Source organism: Lissotriton vulgaris, chromosome 5 (genome assembly GCF_964263255.1).
Source record: "Lissotriton vulgaris chromosome 5, aLisVul1.2, whole genome shotgun sequence".
Lineage (NCBI taxonomy): Eukaryota > Metazoa > Chordata > Amphibia > Caudata > Salamandridae > Lissotriton > Lissotriton vulgaris.
Window position 1 is genome coordinate 191,851,603 of NC_141693.1, and position 18,607 is coordinate 191,870,209.

General features: G+C 43.5%; 1 long non-coding RNA gene across 1 annotated transcript; it reads right to left on the bottom strand.

The window, feature by feature from the left end:
* Positions 1–6,127: 6,127 nt before the first annotated feature.
* On the bottom strand, positions 6,128–8,847 carry LOC147710454 (uncharacterized). The gene is made up of 3 exons (XR_015295627.1): positions 8,748–8,847; positions 7,525–7,650; positions 6,128–6,194 (listed from the first exon to the last, which is right to left on the bottom strand). It is a non-coding gene; the product is annotated as an uncharacterized LOC147710454 (long non-coding RNA).
* Positions 8,848–18,607: the final 9,760 nt, after the last annotated feature.

Consider the following 18,607-nt stretch of genomic DNA (forward strand, 5'->3'; position numbering starts at 1 on the left):
GCAACCATTTCAGCCATTCTTTTAAGGCCCGGAAGCAGCTGAGGAGCCTGCTATATCAACGTCAAATGCCAGTGAAAGCACTCATCCAGGAGGTGGTAACACGTTGGAACTCAACCTTCTACATGCTTCAGCGTCTGTATGAGCAGTATACGGTACTCGATCACTATTTCTTAACACAGGGCACAGCTCAGAAGGAGGACCTGAGGATGGGTGCGGCGCAATGGAACAAAGTTAAAAGCCTGACACGCATGCTTCGTCCTTTTGAGTTCTTCACGCGTGCAGTCAGCAAGGAGGACTGTAATTTGGGAAAAGCTATCCCATTGTTGTACATGCTGGAGCACCAACTGAAGGAGGTGTGTTCTGTGTTTGAAAAAGATGAAAAAAAACAAGACTCTTTTTTTCTGGCTGAGAAATTATTAGAGCACCTACAAGGTGATGAACGTCTTTAAATGATCCACTCAGACCAGCATTACATTTGTGCTACTATTCTGGATCCACGCTACAAAAAGGCGCTGGCAGGCGAAGCATTCTTTCCTTTTGCTGATGAAGATGTTACAAGTTACAAACGGTGGATAGCCTCCTCAGCCAAGAGGTTTGAAAGAGAACTGCAGCAAATTGAAGGAAAAGGAAGTACATCAGCATCAGCAGGCCATCCCCAGTCACAACAATCCTCTTCTGCACCTGTGGCTGCGGCACAAGTGACCTCTCAGCCGTTAAAGAGACCGGCAACCGGATCATCTGCACCACCAGACGCAACAGTAACATTGGAGGCTGAAGAGGATTGGCTAGCTCGGCTTGGGTTTGGTTCTCAAAAGGTCACAGAAACAGCTAAGCAAAGAGGAGGAACCTTGGAGGAGAACCTTGATTCGATGGTCAAGGACTATCTGAATGACTCAACAGAGGTCTATGTTAATGCTGACCCATTGGCGTATTGGCATGGGAAAAAAGAATTGTGGCCACAGCTCACCAACCTGGCTTTAAACTACTTGTCTTGCCCACTCGCAAGCGTGTCTTCTGAACGTGTTTTCAGTGCTGCTGGAGGCATTGTAACTTCCAAATGGAGCCGCCTCTCGCCCAAAAATGTGGAGAGGTTAACAATGATCAAGATGAATCAGCACCTCATACCACCAGATTTCAGAGTACGAGAAAGCGCGCCGGATGAAGACGAGGTGGACAGCAACATAGATGAGGGAATTTCTACTCTGTCAGGTGACACTGACTTCACCCTGCCTGAATTCGCAGAGTATGATGACGAAGCCTTATTCTTATTCACGGACCGTGATACCGAGCCCTGAAAATGAGACAACGAATCACTAACTTTCTTTTTCGTCCTTATTCACTTTTATTCCTGTGTGTCTGTCTTTCTTTGTTGTGCACAGTTAATATAATTCAAACTTTAATCAGATAATCACAAAAACAAGCCCATCAGCAGAACTGTCTTCACTTGTTTGCTAATTGATTTGAAGGTGCCGCAGTCTGCATTCCTCAGGTTCACAAGTTCAGAAGAACATGCTCCTTTATCGTCCTCCTCCAGACTCCTATTTCCATCAAAGCAGAGGGCTGGTTTACGCCCAATGAAGAAAGACTCAGCACTTGTGGGGGTGTTGTTCTACCTCTTTGCAGGTGAGTTGACGGCGCTGGGGCCATTGCTGGGAAGCTCTAATACCGGATAAAAGTGGTTTGGACCAAATCTTAGGCGGAAATTTTTGTGTGTTTTTGATGACTTGCTTGCCTTTGAGGTGCTCTTAGGGGGGGGTCCGTCTGTTTGTGGGTGAGTTTCGGGGTCTGTGAGCACTGCTGGGACACTCTAATCTTGATTGCATTTGCTTTTCAGGAAATCCGTGGTGGCAAACCGGACTTATGGCCTAGCTACGCAGCGCGTTTGGACCGAAGGCCGAGAAATATTGTAAGTAGGAGATGTTGCTTTTGGCCTGTTTTGGGGTGTTATGCTTTTTGGCGGGTGGGTTGGCGGGTCTTGGGCCATTCCTGGGAAGGTCTAATACCGGGTAGAAGTGGTTGGGACAAAATCCACACCGATTTTGTTTGTTGCTATTTCTGACATTTTGCTCAATGTAGCGTTTTCGGGGGCCTGTTTGGGGGCTTCCTGGTGTTTGTGGGTGGGTTTCGGGGTCTGGGAGCACTGCTGGCTATGGATACTTTACTTTGCAAGAGGTTTGAAGCAAATCCATGGTGGCAGAGGGGAGTTAGGGCCTAGCTGCAGAGCACGCGCGGAGTGATTTGGGAAATTTGGAAAAAATTTACTAAGTCCCCATTTTTGTACTTTTGCTCTTTGGCTGTTTGGGGGTCTTCTACTCGTTTTCTCCTGGGTTGACGGCTCTGGGGCCATTGCTGGGAAGCTCTAATACCGGAATAAAGTGGTTTGGACCAAATCCCAGGCGGAGATTTTTTTGTGTTTTTGATGACTTGCTTGCCTTTGAGGTGCTCTTAGGGGGGGTTCCGTCTGTTTGTGGGTGAGTTTCGGGGTCCGTGAGCACTGCTGGGACACTCTAATCTTGATTGCATTTGCTTTTCAGGAAATCCGTGGTGGCAAACCGGACTTATGGCCTAGCTACGCAGCGCGTTTGGACCGAAGGCCGAGAAATATTGTAAGTAGGAGATGTTGCTTTTGGCCTGTTTGGGGGTGTTATGCTTTTTGGCGGGTGGGTTGGCGAGTCTTGGGCCATTCCTGGGAAGTGCTAATACCGGGTGGAAGTGGTTGGGACAAAATCCACGCCGAAAAGCCTTTTGGCACTTTTTGTAACTTAGGGTTTGTTAGCCATAGCAGCAGGATTGCATGTGTTTCGGGGTGTTCTACATTTTTGCAACTGAGTTCTGGGGTCTTAGAGCACTCGTGAGAATGTGTAATTTTGGTTGCAAGTCATTTGAAGAAAATCCATGGTGGGAAAGGGGGGATTTGGCATAGTTAAAGAAAGCCTTTGCCACTATTCTTAACTTAGGGTTCGTTAGGGTTAGCAGTATTTCGATTGCATGTGTTTGGGTGGGGGGGTTTTCGAGTCTTGGAGCGATGGTGGCTATGGATACTTTTGCTTGGTTGCTTGCAAGTGGTTTGAATGCAATCCACGGTGGTTAAGGGGGTATTTGGGCCTACTTTTACTTTCAAAGTACGTTTTGTCACCAGTTTTCTGCTAGGCCTCGTTTTTTGCGATTTGATTGGGGGTCTTCTACATTTTTGCGACTGGCTTTAGTAAGGGTCTGGGTGGGAGCACTGCTGGGAAGATCTAATTTTGTTCTAAAACACAGCTTACAGTACACCTAGCTTGAGGGGAAAGATCCGCTACATTAATTTGCCCATACTTTATTATCCTTCAAAAGGTGACTCAGACAGAGTACGCACTGTCAAAAATATTGTACTGTCTACTAGGAAAATCAAAGTGTGACTTTTTGCACTCCACAGCCTACATACCTTATATTTATTTATCAGTGGTGTCGTAATATTATATCACTTCCTGTTTTTCGTTGAATATTTACAGGCCGGGTTTCAGTCTGTGCAATGGGGAAAAAAGGATGGAGTCAGGCTTCACATTAGCGAGCCGCAATTCAGCATCCGCCAGGCAGGCAGTGGACAGGGTGTCTTCTGGTCACCAACATTGATGGACGAAGCGTCAGATGGAATGGAGGAGTGCCGCTAATAAGAGGAATTTTTTTCAGCATGCAACTTACTTACCAAATTCAACAGGACAACTACAACAACATACAGATACAGTATCCATTGTGTTTTTCTATGACTGTGACTGCATTTCTTGGATCTCTCTCTGCTTCTAAATTGATCCCTTAACACATCACTTAGTCCACTCCACTATCACATCTGCACCACACATAGTCATTTGTAAGTGCTCCTACGTAATTCGCAAGTCGCAGCACGCCCCAGCCCGTAGAGGACTGGGATGGCCCCCATGATGAAGCATGTCACCAAGGGGCAACCCTGGTGATTGAGGGGACACCTAGAAAAAGAGCAATTTCTCCTTTTCTATCTACTACACCTTCCAGACCAACCCCATTGAGTGTTGTGAATGGATTTATAGTGACCAGCAAGGCTCTCAGGTATCTGGCAACAGAGACCTTATCTTGAATATAGTTATCAATAATTCCACACACGCCCTGTACTGTCGCATTCTTTCTTCCACAGTTGTCGAAAGTACTACTTACTTTTCACTGACATGCATGCAGTAGTGCATGCACTTTCAAAGATTGATGGATAGGTTCGTACCCAAAGATTTGTTTATGTTCAATTGTTTGTCCATGCTGTGCTTTTTTTACAGGGTGTCTTCTGGTGGTGACCAACATCGATGGACGAAGCGTCAGCTGCAATGGAGGAGTGCCGCTAATAAGAGGAATTTTTTTCAGCATGCAACTTACTTACCAAATTCAACAGGACAACTACAACAACATACAGATACAGTATCCATTGTGTTTTTCTAGGACTGTGACTGCATTTCTTGGATCTCTCTCTGCTTCTAAATTGATCCTTTAACACATCACTTAGTCCACTCCACTATCACATCTGCACCACACATAGTCATTTGTAAGTGCTCCTACGTAATTCGCAAGTCGCAGCACGCCCCAGCCCGTAGAGGACTGGGATGGCCCCAATGATGAAGCGTGTCACCAAGGGGCAACCCTGGTGAGTGAGGGGACACCTAGAAAAAGAGCAATTTCTCCTTTTCTATCTACTATACCTTCCAGACCAACCCCATTGAGTGTTGTGAATGGATTTATAGTGACCAGCAAGGCTCTCAGGTATCTGGCAACAGAGACCTTATCTTGAATATAGTTATCAATATTTCCACACACGCCCTGTACTGTCGCATTCTTTCTTCCACAGTTGTCGAAAGTACTACTTACTACTTACTTTTCACTGACATGCATGCAGTAGTGCATGCACTTTCAAAGATTGATGGATAGGTTTGTACCCAAAGATTTGTTTATGTTCACAATTGTTTGTCCATGCTGTGCTATTTTTTCTTGTCTCACAAAACCTTTCCCAAAAACCCCCGTACCCATCCATTTTTCAAACCCTAACCCTCTTTCCCCGGGCTGTGTGGTTTGGATTTATGTGTAACTAAATTACAGCAATAAATCCACACACTTGCTGGGGAGGATAAGGTGATACCAACAGGCTGGTGAAGAAATCCGAGGATATATTCTTACTCTGCTTGACAAAGACCCATGGCTAATGTCAAAGAACTTCAACCGAATTAGTAGTTATACTTTACCATTTTGTTAGGCTACAATGTGGCACTGTTCTAGTGTACTGTCACCTGCTATATTCTCTATTGTACCGTTGTATTGCGCAACTACCACTGTGTCACACCACTAGTACCACCGCTATGAGGAAATTTTATCCGCCCAGGATTGCCAACCTTATTCGCTGTTTCCCGTGGAGCCAGCCCTGGGCCTAGCCCTACTTGCAAACAGAAATTACAGGTAAGATAGGCGTTTGGTTGGAGGTAGTATAATGGAGTATTAGGAGAGACGAGAGATTGACGGTAGTACTACTAAAGTCCTAGGACTATTCAGGAAAACAAACTTACTGTTAAACCCCCACCCACCAGACTCAAAAGCAGTAAAAAACAGGTATGGTCAGATAAAGTTTCAAAAAGTATATTTTTATAGCCCTAACAAAATAATCTCCCGCAAGACTCTCCCTAACCCCAACGATTGTCCTTCAAAAGTACCCAAAAAACCCAACTCCCAATTCCCACCCCCCAAAAGTCTCTAAAAAAGGGGCAAGGGACACTATGGCAGGGTGCTGTTGGCTTTAGCAGCCAGGGCATCATGCTCCTTGCGGAGGGTGGCAAGTTCGAAGCGGAGGCCCTCCAACAAGTTCTTATAGTTCAGGACCTCCTGCTCCAGGTAGGACAGTCTGAGGGATAAGCGGCGCCGGTGTGCCTTGCAAATCCTGTGGGGGGCAGCTGCTGTCTTTGCTGCTCGGCGTTGGCGTTTGGCTTTGGTAGCCCGGCTCCGTACCGCTGGAGCACTGCGCTGGCTGGCAGCCCGCACGGAGGAGGATGCAGCTGTCCCCGTGGACGTTGTTGTTGTACCAGACTGCGTCTCCTCCTCCTCCAGGGCCACCAGCCGCCGATATTTAGCGACAGTGGCATCCAGCCTCCGTTGCCGGGCCATTCGAGCCAGCTCCTTCCTCCTTGATGGTGTCTTGGATTTGGAAGGAGCAACTACATGAAGAAAGAAAGACATAGTCTGTAACCAATGCTCCTTAAGATTAACACAAAATGATTGAGCAGAAAGTTGTCACAGTACAAGTAGCAAATTGAAAGCACAGTACATAACTATTGAGGACAGTATCTATGTAACCTCCGGCTTCTTCATCCTTGCTCTAACATTAGTGGGAGTTTAAGGAACAAATTCTACAAGCACTATGGACTTCCATTGCAGTCGACTATGACAGTACACCAGTCTTATTCTTCTTCTTCTCTCTTGTTTAGGAAAATTGGTACGTTATCTTATGCAAGCCGGCATAATGCCAGCGCAGTGAACTTGCACCCGAGAAAAACAGACGCACACCATGGTGAGTGAGACAGACTTGCGTTACTGTACCGGTCCAGTACATGCAGGTGGTGAAGCTCTTACTTTTCTATTAAGGGTGGCACTGAGAATACTCTGTTAAAAGGGCTACTGCTTAATTAATTTAGCTTTCACCCTATAGTGCAAATGAGTATTAGAAAAGGAAAATAAAGAAGCTAAATAATCTGATTATCTATCACTTCACATGGGATGTATTTGATGACATATGGGATGACTTTAGGTGCTTTGCTTATTATTGAGTGAACAGTGATACCCCCACACATGAATGACGTACTACTAATAAACTAAAGTTATTAAGAGAGGTAGGGAGTGTCCACCGTAATAACCGGATATATGCTGTGCTTGCAGTTGCAATACAAACTACTGCTACTATTCATGGTAGTATTTGGACAAAATTACAACTTCTTTTCCTTGCCTTTCCTACACTGGAACGGACGTGCGGGTGCGGTGTTACATGCTCTTCAAAGTAACACTTAGTTCATCCAGTGACCGTCTACTCTCTCTGGATACACATATGCTATCTAAGAGTCAGATAGTACCATGAATGATCCAGGCATCCATCCATTCAAAGTATATGCACACATACAGTTTCTGTTTCACCCACCCAGGCTGTTCTCCTTACACCCATCCTTGCTTCATCATTCACCCAGCCATGCACCATACCATATTCTTTCCTTCCCAGCCACCTCGGGGACCAAGCAAACACATATCATTCTTCTTTGCCAGTCATCATTACATTTCTCGTCCTTCCACACTTACTTACACCCTTCTTTCGCTTTTCGTTCATCCCTTCCATCAAGTTCACCTCAGATCTGATTGGGATTCTTCTCGCCAAAAACTTCACAGCTAAGTCGAAGTACATTTAGAGGAGGCTACTACCTGGTTTATTTATAATACACCCGTGCAGAAAGCACACTCTGCAGTCTTCAATCTCAAATGAGTAAGGAATGTATAACTTACCTCTGCCCGCCACCACCGTGTCATCCCCCACAGATTTGTCCGGCACTTCCACCGCCTCCTCCCCAGAGTTGTCCTCGTCCAATGCCACCACCACCTCGACGCTGGCCCCGCCTCCAGATGTTCCACCTACAAAGTACATTTAATAATGTTAGAATACACCACTCACTACTATATAATATTTGGTCTAGGAGAAAGAAAGAAATGTGAAAAAAACAGTATACAATTTAATAATTTGTGACTGTCTACTGTAAAGTAAAAATGTCCCTTTTTCCAGGGAAGGCTGTTGTCTTGCTGCACTTTTTGGCACAACTGATGAATGCTTGCTTTTTATTTTTAACACGCACCACTTTTTCTCCTAACAGACAGAAGCTTGACTTCTAAGAACACGAGCAGGATCCATTTCAAACCAGGTGAGAGCTCGGCTCGACCACAAGAAATGTGTCCAATTAATCATCAGCACTAAGCACTTTTCCATTTCCAGTTAAACGTTTACTTTTATGACAAACTTGATTTCAATAAATGTGTTTACTTTTAATAAAGCTTTTAAACTCAAATATACTCTGTGGTTTTTGGTCCTCCAGACTAGAGTGGATGAGCTAAAGGTTTTGGAATTTTTGCAAGCATAAGTCCGTGCCTCTGCCATCGGTGACTTTGGGAGCTAAATGACTCTGCCACACTATCTAGTCAGTAAGGAGATTGGGGGTTCAACTACAAAGTCTGTTATCACTGAGGTATGCGGAAAGTCTAACAGCACCTATTATAATTGATAAGCTAAGCAATGCATTATTTAATGTCCATAGTTCTGTTTGTGCAGATTTGTCCCTGCAACAGTAGTAGAATGGATTGTCCTCCTATCCAAACCAAAAGTAAAGGAGTATCTTATTCTTTCTTGGTGGTCATTCACCTTTTTATTTTTGGCAATTGTCAAAGCATAAACATTTAGAATACTTGAAAAGACATTATGGACAATCCCAGAGGACTGCACTCAGTGCATAGAGCTATTGCTGACTAGAATGGGAGTCCAATGGAAATGCCAAATGTGCAATCTTAGTTAGCTACACATACAGACTAATAAGAATAATCTAGTAATACCACACGGAGTCATAGTCGAGGCAGGATAAGAATTTAGATCCTGTCTACAAGAAGATCAAAGACGATTTAGAAAAAATCGAATGAGGAACGCTAGGAAAAAATAAGTACTCTATATTAAAATTAAAACTTACTGGGGCCAGCAAAGGAGCCCTCGCCTGCCCGGTCCTGGCCTGCATCGTCAACAGCACCCTCCTCCTCCTCCTGTGTCCTCCTCTTGCCCCTGGGGGAAGCTGATGTACAACATGAAAGAAAGAAAAACAGAAAACATGGATGATATTTGTCAACCAAATCAAACATTTCAAAAGAAGTAACAAAATATTTTTGCGAAATAGCAAATAGACAACTACTCCACGGGATATATTATTGACCAATCTCATGTGGTCGACTACGTTATTACTTTAGTATTGCTTGATTTGCGGACCGTCGAATTGGAAATTACCTTATGTAACTCACTAAACAAAGTACTAAAAAGGTTTGCCTAGGATTGGCAGGCAGCAGTCCGCAGCACGCGAAGTGACAGCCAAAGTCCATTGTGATTGAAGATCAGCGACAACACTAAAGTTTCCTACTACATTAACCAGTCATTAAAATACTCAAACTATCAATCCACCACCACTATTTCTTCTTATCGCCATGTGTACAAAGGAAGGACTGGACTTGAGTCTGTAGGGGCTGATTTAGAAGCCCCTTGCGGCTCTTTTGCTCCATTGTTGCGTGACTTTTGGGACGCAGCGGCAGCACAAAAGAGGCACAATGGTGCGGTGTATATTAACAACGTGACGCATATGGGAGATGCATCACGTTGTAAAGCCCTGCGCCAATAGGGGGCGTTCCGGCGCAAGGGAGGGCGTTCCTGCGCAGGAACGCATTCTAAAAGTGGCTGAGGGAAATCTACAAGATTTCAATCAGTCACTTTGAGGACAATGATGCGTGACTCAAACCCTGCGCCTGCTTGAAGCAGACGTACGGCTTGACGCAGCATTGGGGAGATAAAGCACCCCAGAGCATTGATGGAGCTGCACCATCGTTGCAACGCAACTCCAGCAATACGCCGCCTTTATGGCACAGATGCGTAACGCTTTGGTGACGTTTTGGGCCCATGGTGCGCCGCATTGTAAATACGGCGCACCATGGGTGATGGTGGCGTGACGCACAATTACTGGCGCAGCCCTGCTACTTTGCAGGGATGCGCCGGTAATTAAAAATCTGAACCTTACTGTGTAGCATTTCGCAGTTCTTTAAACTACACTCATACATAATTTCACAGGCCAATGAAATGAACACAAAATCTAAAACAAATAAGCATAGTAGCAACACTACTGAGAAGAAGGAGAGCAGTGTACCTGAAATGCACAGAAGATTTTGGAATATAATTTACCTACAATGTAATGAGCAGCATTATTGCTCTTGGTAAAAAACAAAAATTTGCAATATAATAACACAGCAGGAGAAAACATAGTAGTAAAGAAATAGCTACTACTACTCACCAAGCCCGGGGATCTCAAGGCCAAGGAGGTCGAGCAGATCTCGCTCACGGGTCAGGACATCCGTCCAGCGGTGGGTGGCCTGGTTGTAGGTGTGCCAGACCCGAGAGTGGTGGTAAATGGCCTGGCACACCTTCTCCCACCGCTTCTGGCGCTCCCGGACCCCGTACCCGGCACTGATCTTGCCGCCTCCCATGATGGTCCTGGGGAGGCGGCGCTGAACATAAAAAATGAGTTGGCCCACCTCCTCCGGGGTAAAGATCTCCCTGGGTACGACCTCCTCCCCCCTCAAACGCCCGCACGGGAGCCGGACACGGGGTTGCGGGACCCTTCCCCTTCTCTGGATGCTTCCTGGCTCCCTTCACCATGGTCTGGGCGGAAAGGAATAAAGAAAATAGAATAGGGAAGAGAAGAAAAGAAAAGAGTTTAAAAAAGTAGTTTAAAATTAACCAAAAGTAGCAGTAAACACAAAAATATAGGGCTAGAAAAATAGAGGGATAGATAATAAGTAAAATAGATCAAAAAAAACTTCAAACAAGCAAAGGACGGCAGAGATTTAGAGAGGATACAAAGACCATGCCCAGAACCATAGCATTGAATAAGAAACAAGATGGCCGCGCCCGTTCACGACCGCGCGGGTAAGTTCGCGCAAGATTTTCCTTGCGAACACTCGCGAAACTGTACTGGCGAGCCGCACACTTTGCGAGATTACACTTTGCGCCCGGAAACGGAAATACCTCAGGCAAACAAGATGGCCGCGCCCTTGAACGACCGCGAAGGTAACTTCGCGCCTTGCGCTACGAGCGACTCACAAAAATGCACAAAACCTTGCGAACTAACACGCAGCCAAAAACAAATTGCATATTCGCACGAATTCGTGGCTTCTGAATCCGATCTCGCGAGTTTTCGCGTCCCGCAAATCCCGCGAAATTGCAGTAAAACAAGTTTTGCAAAACTGAAAGCACTCGGCAGGTGCAAGAGTTCAAACTCATCATTAGTAACAATTCCCTGTAGTGCTTCCTGACTGGGGCCCCTCCAGAATTCAGTTGCTAGTTGCAACAATTGTATGACCCTGCTCTGACCCTCACAGCAGGCTCATAGAATAGCTACAAGTAGGCCACAAAGGTCCTGGAAAAAAAAATGCACTGCAACAGAAAGCAAATTACAGATAAGGAAGCAGGTGCCAGACTGGAATTTTAAAACAGTGACACATTAATAAACTAACCCCAAATTAATTCATGTCAGTTGAAGCAGGGCTGGTGTGCTTGCTTTTCCCCCCCATAATCTACAGTGATGATGAACCAGAGGGTGGCATTGATGTAACAGAGGGTGGCAGTGGTGAAACAGAGGGTGCTGGGAACCTGTGATGATGAACCAGACGTAGAAACAACATAATCGCGACCGTTGCGAGCCGAAATGTAAGTTTGCAATTTCGAACTGGTACGAAACCCTTGCGAACTGGCAGAAATCCTTGCGAACACAAAAAAAATCCGCAAATTCGCGAGAATTTGTGGATTTTGTGGATTGCGAGTTCGCAAATCCGCAAAATTCGCGAACGCGAGATTCGCAAAATTCGCCCATACTTAATGACCACCGAAGGCCCTGATTTTATATTAAAAACAGAACTTTGGACTATACCATTTCCAGTTGAAAGGCAATATTTCTCCCCTTGTGTTCCCATACCTGGCGTGTCACACAGTTTGGTGCTTACTTTCCCTCAATGTTAAAGAACTGTAGATGTTTCAGCACCCAGGCTAATGTGCTGCATAGCTAAATACATGTATGGTCCCAAAGGCTACACCGATTGCATTGCAAATGCGTGTTCTTTTTAGGAGGTGCAGGAAATCTGTAAAGAAGGGAAGAGACATTTTGTTGGAAGCTTTTGTTAAATGAAAGCTTGTTCTGGAACTGGTTGGGTGCAAAGTACAGACTTTTACTTCTGAATCAGAAGCCTTTATTGTTTAATTTAAATATTGATGTGGTGGATTCAGCCTATGGCTAACATTTCAATTTAAAAATATTTATTGAAGTTTCAATAATAAATGAAAAGGGACAGTACAATCACAGGCAGAGATATGCCTTACAGACTGTGTGACCACATCTTATCAATAAGCTATTAGATGTGTCATACACAGGAATATGTTATGCTCAGACATAGCGTATTATAGCTAAACTCTTACTGGAAATATCTGATGCTAACAAAGGGTACAGTCAATAAGCCCTACTCTCCTCCCAGACGCCTCTCAATTATGAGACCAGGTTTTCAAGCATGATCGCCAAACCACAGTTGTAGTGCGAGGAGGACGCCGCATTGCTACCTTGCTGCCTCGCTGCTTCCCGGCCTGCCGCCCTCACCAAAATGGAAGCTCTTCATTTAGTGTGATTTCAGTGTTTACAGTGGTATTCATTTACCATTAAAACGTAGTATTCATTCAGTATGCATGAAGACTAAGTAGTGTGCCCACAAGCCGAAATACGCAAATCAGGGAATACTAGTTCTACTCAACTACCCTTCAAATACATGATGAACACTTCAATTGATTGCTAAAAGAAGACTAGTAGTATTCTAGAAGAATAGTATTTGAAGCTTAGTAGTATTCTGTTAGGGTTTATTTGCAGCTCTTGTGCTATTTCAAAAGCAAAAGGAAGGCTAGTCTCATTGATTGTGACCACTGTTTGAAGACTAGTGGTATTCTTTGTGAGCAATATCTGAATACTAATGGACCACTATTTGAAGACTAGTGTTATTCTTTGTGAGCAATATCTGAATACTAACTGACCACTATTTGAAGACTAGTGATATTCTTTGTGAGCAGTATTTGAATACTAACGGCAATGATTGTGACGACTCAAGTAAGACTAGAAGAATTTAAAGTGAATTTTAATTGAACACTATTGTGCTATTTCAAGAGCAAAATTAAGGCAAAACCCTACGGCCAATCACCACTTTGCACATGCGAAAGACAGGCACCATCATATAAAGGAAGCCAACGACAGGACAGGAATTCCTACCATTATACCCAACCCAGTATTTTACCAGAGGTAGCCAACATATCATGCGTGCTCACATATGGCCTAGAATGACTTTTTGTGACTGGGCCAAAGTTTTCAAAAGGTTGGGTATCATGCAATGGTTGCCTAGTTGCCAAGGAAAACCATTATGTGAGGGTCAGCATATCACCAGTGTTGGCAATGGGAGCAACACTACTCCCTCAGGCACTCACAGAGCCTTAAATGTTTTTCTAGATGACCTTTTACCGCTGTCACAACGCCAAATGGTGCTCCAGCTGCCTTGCTTTTCCCCTCATGTAGACAGCAGCAGTTCCCCGATTAGTACTCCTGGGAGAAGTGGACGCGAGTCCTTTGGGTAGACTGCAGGAGACAACTGAGAAAGAATGACACGTCCTGGGGGGCGGGGTGAAACAGGAGAGTATGAGAGCAACAAGCAGGAGCGGGAGTGCATGGATAACTGGACACTGCAGTGGTGAGAGACCTTGTTATGTGAAAACTGTAGGTGTGAATGAAAACATGAGTAACTCCACACCCGTGTAAACACTACAATCTTTCTCATAGGACCATCATGAAGAATTAAGTAAATGAGAATGCTGGCAGCTGGGGGACAGTATGAGTTAGCATACACAAATCTTTTATTGGTTCATCTATTTAAACTCTATAATATTTGGTGTTAGAACTTTCTATGTCGAAGCCTCTACTCCAGTGGTGGCTGCTTTCAATAGAAAGTGGTAGGGCAGCGGATAATGAAAAAATAAAAAATTCACTTACCTGCCGCTGTCCAGCTTCTTCCACGAGGTCAGTCCAGCTTTCAGACTGCATACCCAACCCCGAAGCTGCTCTCATGCTATTACCCATCCTGACAGCATCACCAGGATTGGCCTGAGCGGACTGGTTTAACGCTCACTTAGGCATACAAGTCTATGGCTTTTCTCTAGCTGGAAATAAAACACAGCTGGGTTAGAGTAATGTAAGTGTGCATGTTGGTTTGGCCATCCTAGGTTGGCCGGCCAAACCAACAAGCGAACTAACAGTGCCCACCACTCCTCCTCCCTGCTATTGTCCCTAGAGGATGGCCCTGCCGTAGACTTGGGCCACTTGTCACGAGATTTCTCTGCCAACAACTATCTGGTGCCTAAAAGGATCCTACAGTCAAGTTGTAAAACGGGGCAGCTTATCTACAGAGTGAAAGTGTTGCACAAGTGTAAGGTAATCCTTGGAGTGGTGTATGCCATCATTACCGTTTGCTGTCACCAGACTTCAAGTTAGAGCCCTTTCCGTGGGACCAGAGCAGACCTGCTCATTCTCATTTGAAGACCATTAAGAATGAAAATGCAATACAAAACCGCAACAATGGAATCCTTATGAGCTCCATGGAAATGCTATGGGAACACAAGTAACAAACTGTTTTATGGTAATGAAGACATATGAACTACGCTTCTCATATCTTTCTTGTGCAGAGATCACACCCTCCCCCCTCCAAAAACCCTCCTCTGACTGTAGACTCTCCACATGAATAAGTATATATTAGTAGTAAATGTGGGAGGGACAGAGGGGGGTTAAATAATGGGTTTAGGAAAGTAGGTCCTGACCTTCTGACCTGGGAAGAAAGATGAAAGCAGGCATGTCCCCTCAGATACAGCATAGAAAAGTGGTCTAATTAAGTTTGCCACTGGAACAGCATTTTACTGGCACCACCAGTAATTTTAGTTTTGAGTACAATGCCAATAATGATTTAAGTATTGTCAATTAATTGACTGGTATTTCTAACCACTTGTCTGACCAACACTCTCTGCATGCAGCTTTGTAAAACTGATGAAGCTTTGAGTCATCTGCCCTCGATTTAGGAATTTGTCATACACCTGAGGATTAAAAAAAACAGGTAAATGTATTTGCATATTTCGTTTTTAATAAATATAAAAAGTCTAAATAACCTATTTCCAGCAATGCATAGCTTTATGCATACAGTTTTATTATATATTTCAAATGGTCATTGCTTAAATGCAACCATACAGCAAGGTGGCCACTGTACACTGAATCTATCACCCCTTTACAGAAAAGAACAAAGCAGCATGTGAACAAAAGTGAGTGTCACATAACTAGAGAGCAAAAACCATTGGCAAAACCAACAGGTCTCGCCTATGCGAGAACTATTTGCTTAGGCAACATGTTTTAGGTATGTTGTACGCCGGTTTGGCTGCTGCTCAGCATGGTTAAACATTATTGGAGCGGAGTAGAGTTGGATAGATTGGAATGGGGTCGAGATTAGGTTTGGGTAAAGTGAAGTGATAGAGTGCAGTTAAGTATAATGGGGGAGTGGGGAAGATTGGAGATGAGGGGATAGACTAAGTAGACCGCGTTGGGGTAGATTGGGATGGAGTGAAGTAGATTGGGGTAGATCAGGTTGGATGGAGTGGGATATACTGGGGTAGACTAGAGTGGTGTAGACTGGGGAAGAGTAGAGTGCAGTGGATTGAGGTAGAGTGGAGTAGATTGAGTGGGGGAGTGGAGCTGGATAGATTGGAATCGAGATTGGATTGAGGTGGAGTGAAAGAGTGTAGTGGATAGATTAAGTTGGAGTGGGGTATACTAGATTGCAGTGGGGTGGCGTAGAGTGGAGTAGATTGGAGTAGGGAAGATTTGGATGGTGTGCATTGGGGTAGATTTGAGTAGAGTGTGGTAGACTGGAATGGGGTGGGGTAGAGTGCAGTAGATCGGGTGGGGTCAATTGTAGTGGAGTAGATTGAGTGGAGAGAGATATAGTACAGTGGAGAGGAGTTGTATAGATTTAAGTGGAGTGTGTAAAATTGGACTAGAGTGGATTGGAGTAGAGAGGGTTGGGTTGCACTTGACTGGAGCAAATTCCAGTGGATTGTAGTAGAGTGGAGTGTGGTATAGTGGGTTACATTGAGTGAAGTAGAGTGAGTTGAGTAGGGAATATTGTAGTTGAGTGGGGTAGATTGGAAAGGTGTGTAGAGTGCAGAGGGGTAAATCAAGCGGTGTGTTGCAGATTGTCAACTACTGTATTGATGTGTTTTGATAGTACGCAAATATGTTTTCACCACACTCAGAATTACAAAAAAGCTTCCTTTGTATTAATTCTGATATATTCTGAAACATCAGCATAGTTTTTTGTTTTTTTAGTCGTGTGCTACAAGAAAAAATATCCAACACGCTGTCCTTTTACATGGGTACTCAGCAGGACTGTCACAAGTTCTCTCACTTTGAAGTCACATTAAAAATAAACACTGAGCTCCTTGGAAGAGAGAGACAGACATGTGACCTCTGTCTTTTAATGCACAGCAGCATTTGTGACACGATAAGAACATGATTTTAAGGCCTGTTTACAGAAAGCTAACCTGTGGAATTCTACCTCATTGTAGTCTATGATGTCATTATTAAGATATGTAATAATGATCAACAAATTACACACCAATTATGCAGGTAATTCCCTTAACTTAAAAGATGAAAAAAACATATTTTTTTCTAAATGTTAGCCTTGTGCTTGGAACCAAACATTAATGGAAGCTCAGTGCCATAACTTAAGGTACTTACGGATCTATATATTTATCACTTTCTTCTAATTTAGCATTTCCAATGCACTACCCTATTTCTCAGCCTATACATCTATCAATATATCCTCTACATCCACTCTCATTTATCCCAAAAGCCATACCACTACTATGATCCACAAAATAACCCTTTCTTGACTCTCTCCTACTCTACCCCTCCTTGTATCATCTGATACCTCTTTCTACTATACCTATCCCCCAAAACAAACCTTTCTAAACTCTTCCCTCTGACTCCTCCCTCCAAAACTCCTTTTTAACTCATCCAAAAGCCTCCTCCTACTGCTTAAACCTAAAAACAAACCAAAAAAAGAAATCCTTCACTCTTTTATCCCTCCACTATCCCTTTCAATAAAAATTAACAGACTAACATGATCACCTCTCAAATTCCATATTCAACTATACTAATTCACCACTAATCCTTTATGGGTTCCGGAGTGGCGTGCTTCAACACCCCATCATGGGTAACAAGTGCTATATGAATGCAAATCTTTCTTCCCCTTTTATCCCTCCGCTATCCTTCTCACTCCAAATAACTGACTAATATCCACCACTGAGATTACTTTCATATTTCACCATACTAATTCACCACTAATCCTTTATGGGCTTCCGCAGTAGCATGCTTCAACACCCTATCAGGGGTAACAAGCGCTATATAAATACAAACCTTTTTTCCTCTTCTATTCTTCTGCTATCATTCTAAATCTAAATAACTGACTAACCTATCCACCACTTAAAATGTACTTGCATGTTTCACTATACTAATTCAACACTAATCCTCTATGGGACCCAGAGTAGAGTACTACTCGCTGAAAAAGCACTTCGATGCCTCGTCAGGGGTAGTAAGCGCTATATAAATACAATTACAATACAATACCTGACGTGGTTCTAGTTACATGGGCCAGGCTAATTTTGCGCTCTTTTTCTACCCCTGCAAAGATTAAAGCACTTTCCTAGGTTGTCTCCGTAAGATTATTTATATAGGTTCATTGCCCTCGCAAAGTCACCATTCTCTCTGACTTGCATCTGGTTCCTGGTCTTCAAAGTGTATGGTTTAAAAGGTTGGTTTGTGCTGTTGCCTATGTGGGACATATTAGTGTGTTGTGAGAGGCTTGTGCACACAATGTGTTTTGATTACTAGACACAGAACTTCAGATACCGTTTTACAAAAATGCATGAAAATCTATTAGTGTTGTCCCATTCCAGTTTGCAAATCCGTAGATGGTTATTACTTTGTTTTATAATGTTTTGCACACACTATATATTTCACATTTGAAGGTGTCCACTCCATTTTTATCACTGCATTAAACAGTAAACTATCTTTAGCGTGTTACTATTATGTATATTTATAAGAATAACTATCAAAACAATTATATTTACAGTATCCTTCTCTGATTTGTTATGTATAAAACATCAAAGTGTGAAATAAGAAAACCTTAAATTCTGAAACTGAGTTTGGAAGACGTTGACCTATCACAATCACTGACCAACAATTTAGCAGCAGCTACCAAGCATAAAATAACTAAAATCAATATGTTTATTCACAATAAATTAGACAGGCTATTTTGCCTCTCACCTGTCAATCCAGTACAAGCATCAGTCTTTTCAAGCTATGATTTTAACTTTGGAATTTAATCTGTTAGCATAGTTGCAGAAAGAAGTGTTAGTATAAGCAACTTCATCCTAATGTAAATACTCTTGTTCATGTCCGGAGACGAGTGAGTATAAGACAGGAAAAAAGATCTAGGATGAGAATGGACTGTGGAAGTGATGGCTTTAAAGAAAGTGTACAGTTTCTTAAATATGATGTCTAATTGTCTAAGTGAAATTTAAAATATGTATGCTGGAGTAAGTTAGGGAGAGGCAGAGCAGCTTTCTGTACATGGAGTAAGTAAGGGAGAGGCAGAGCAGCTTTCTGTGCATGGA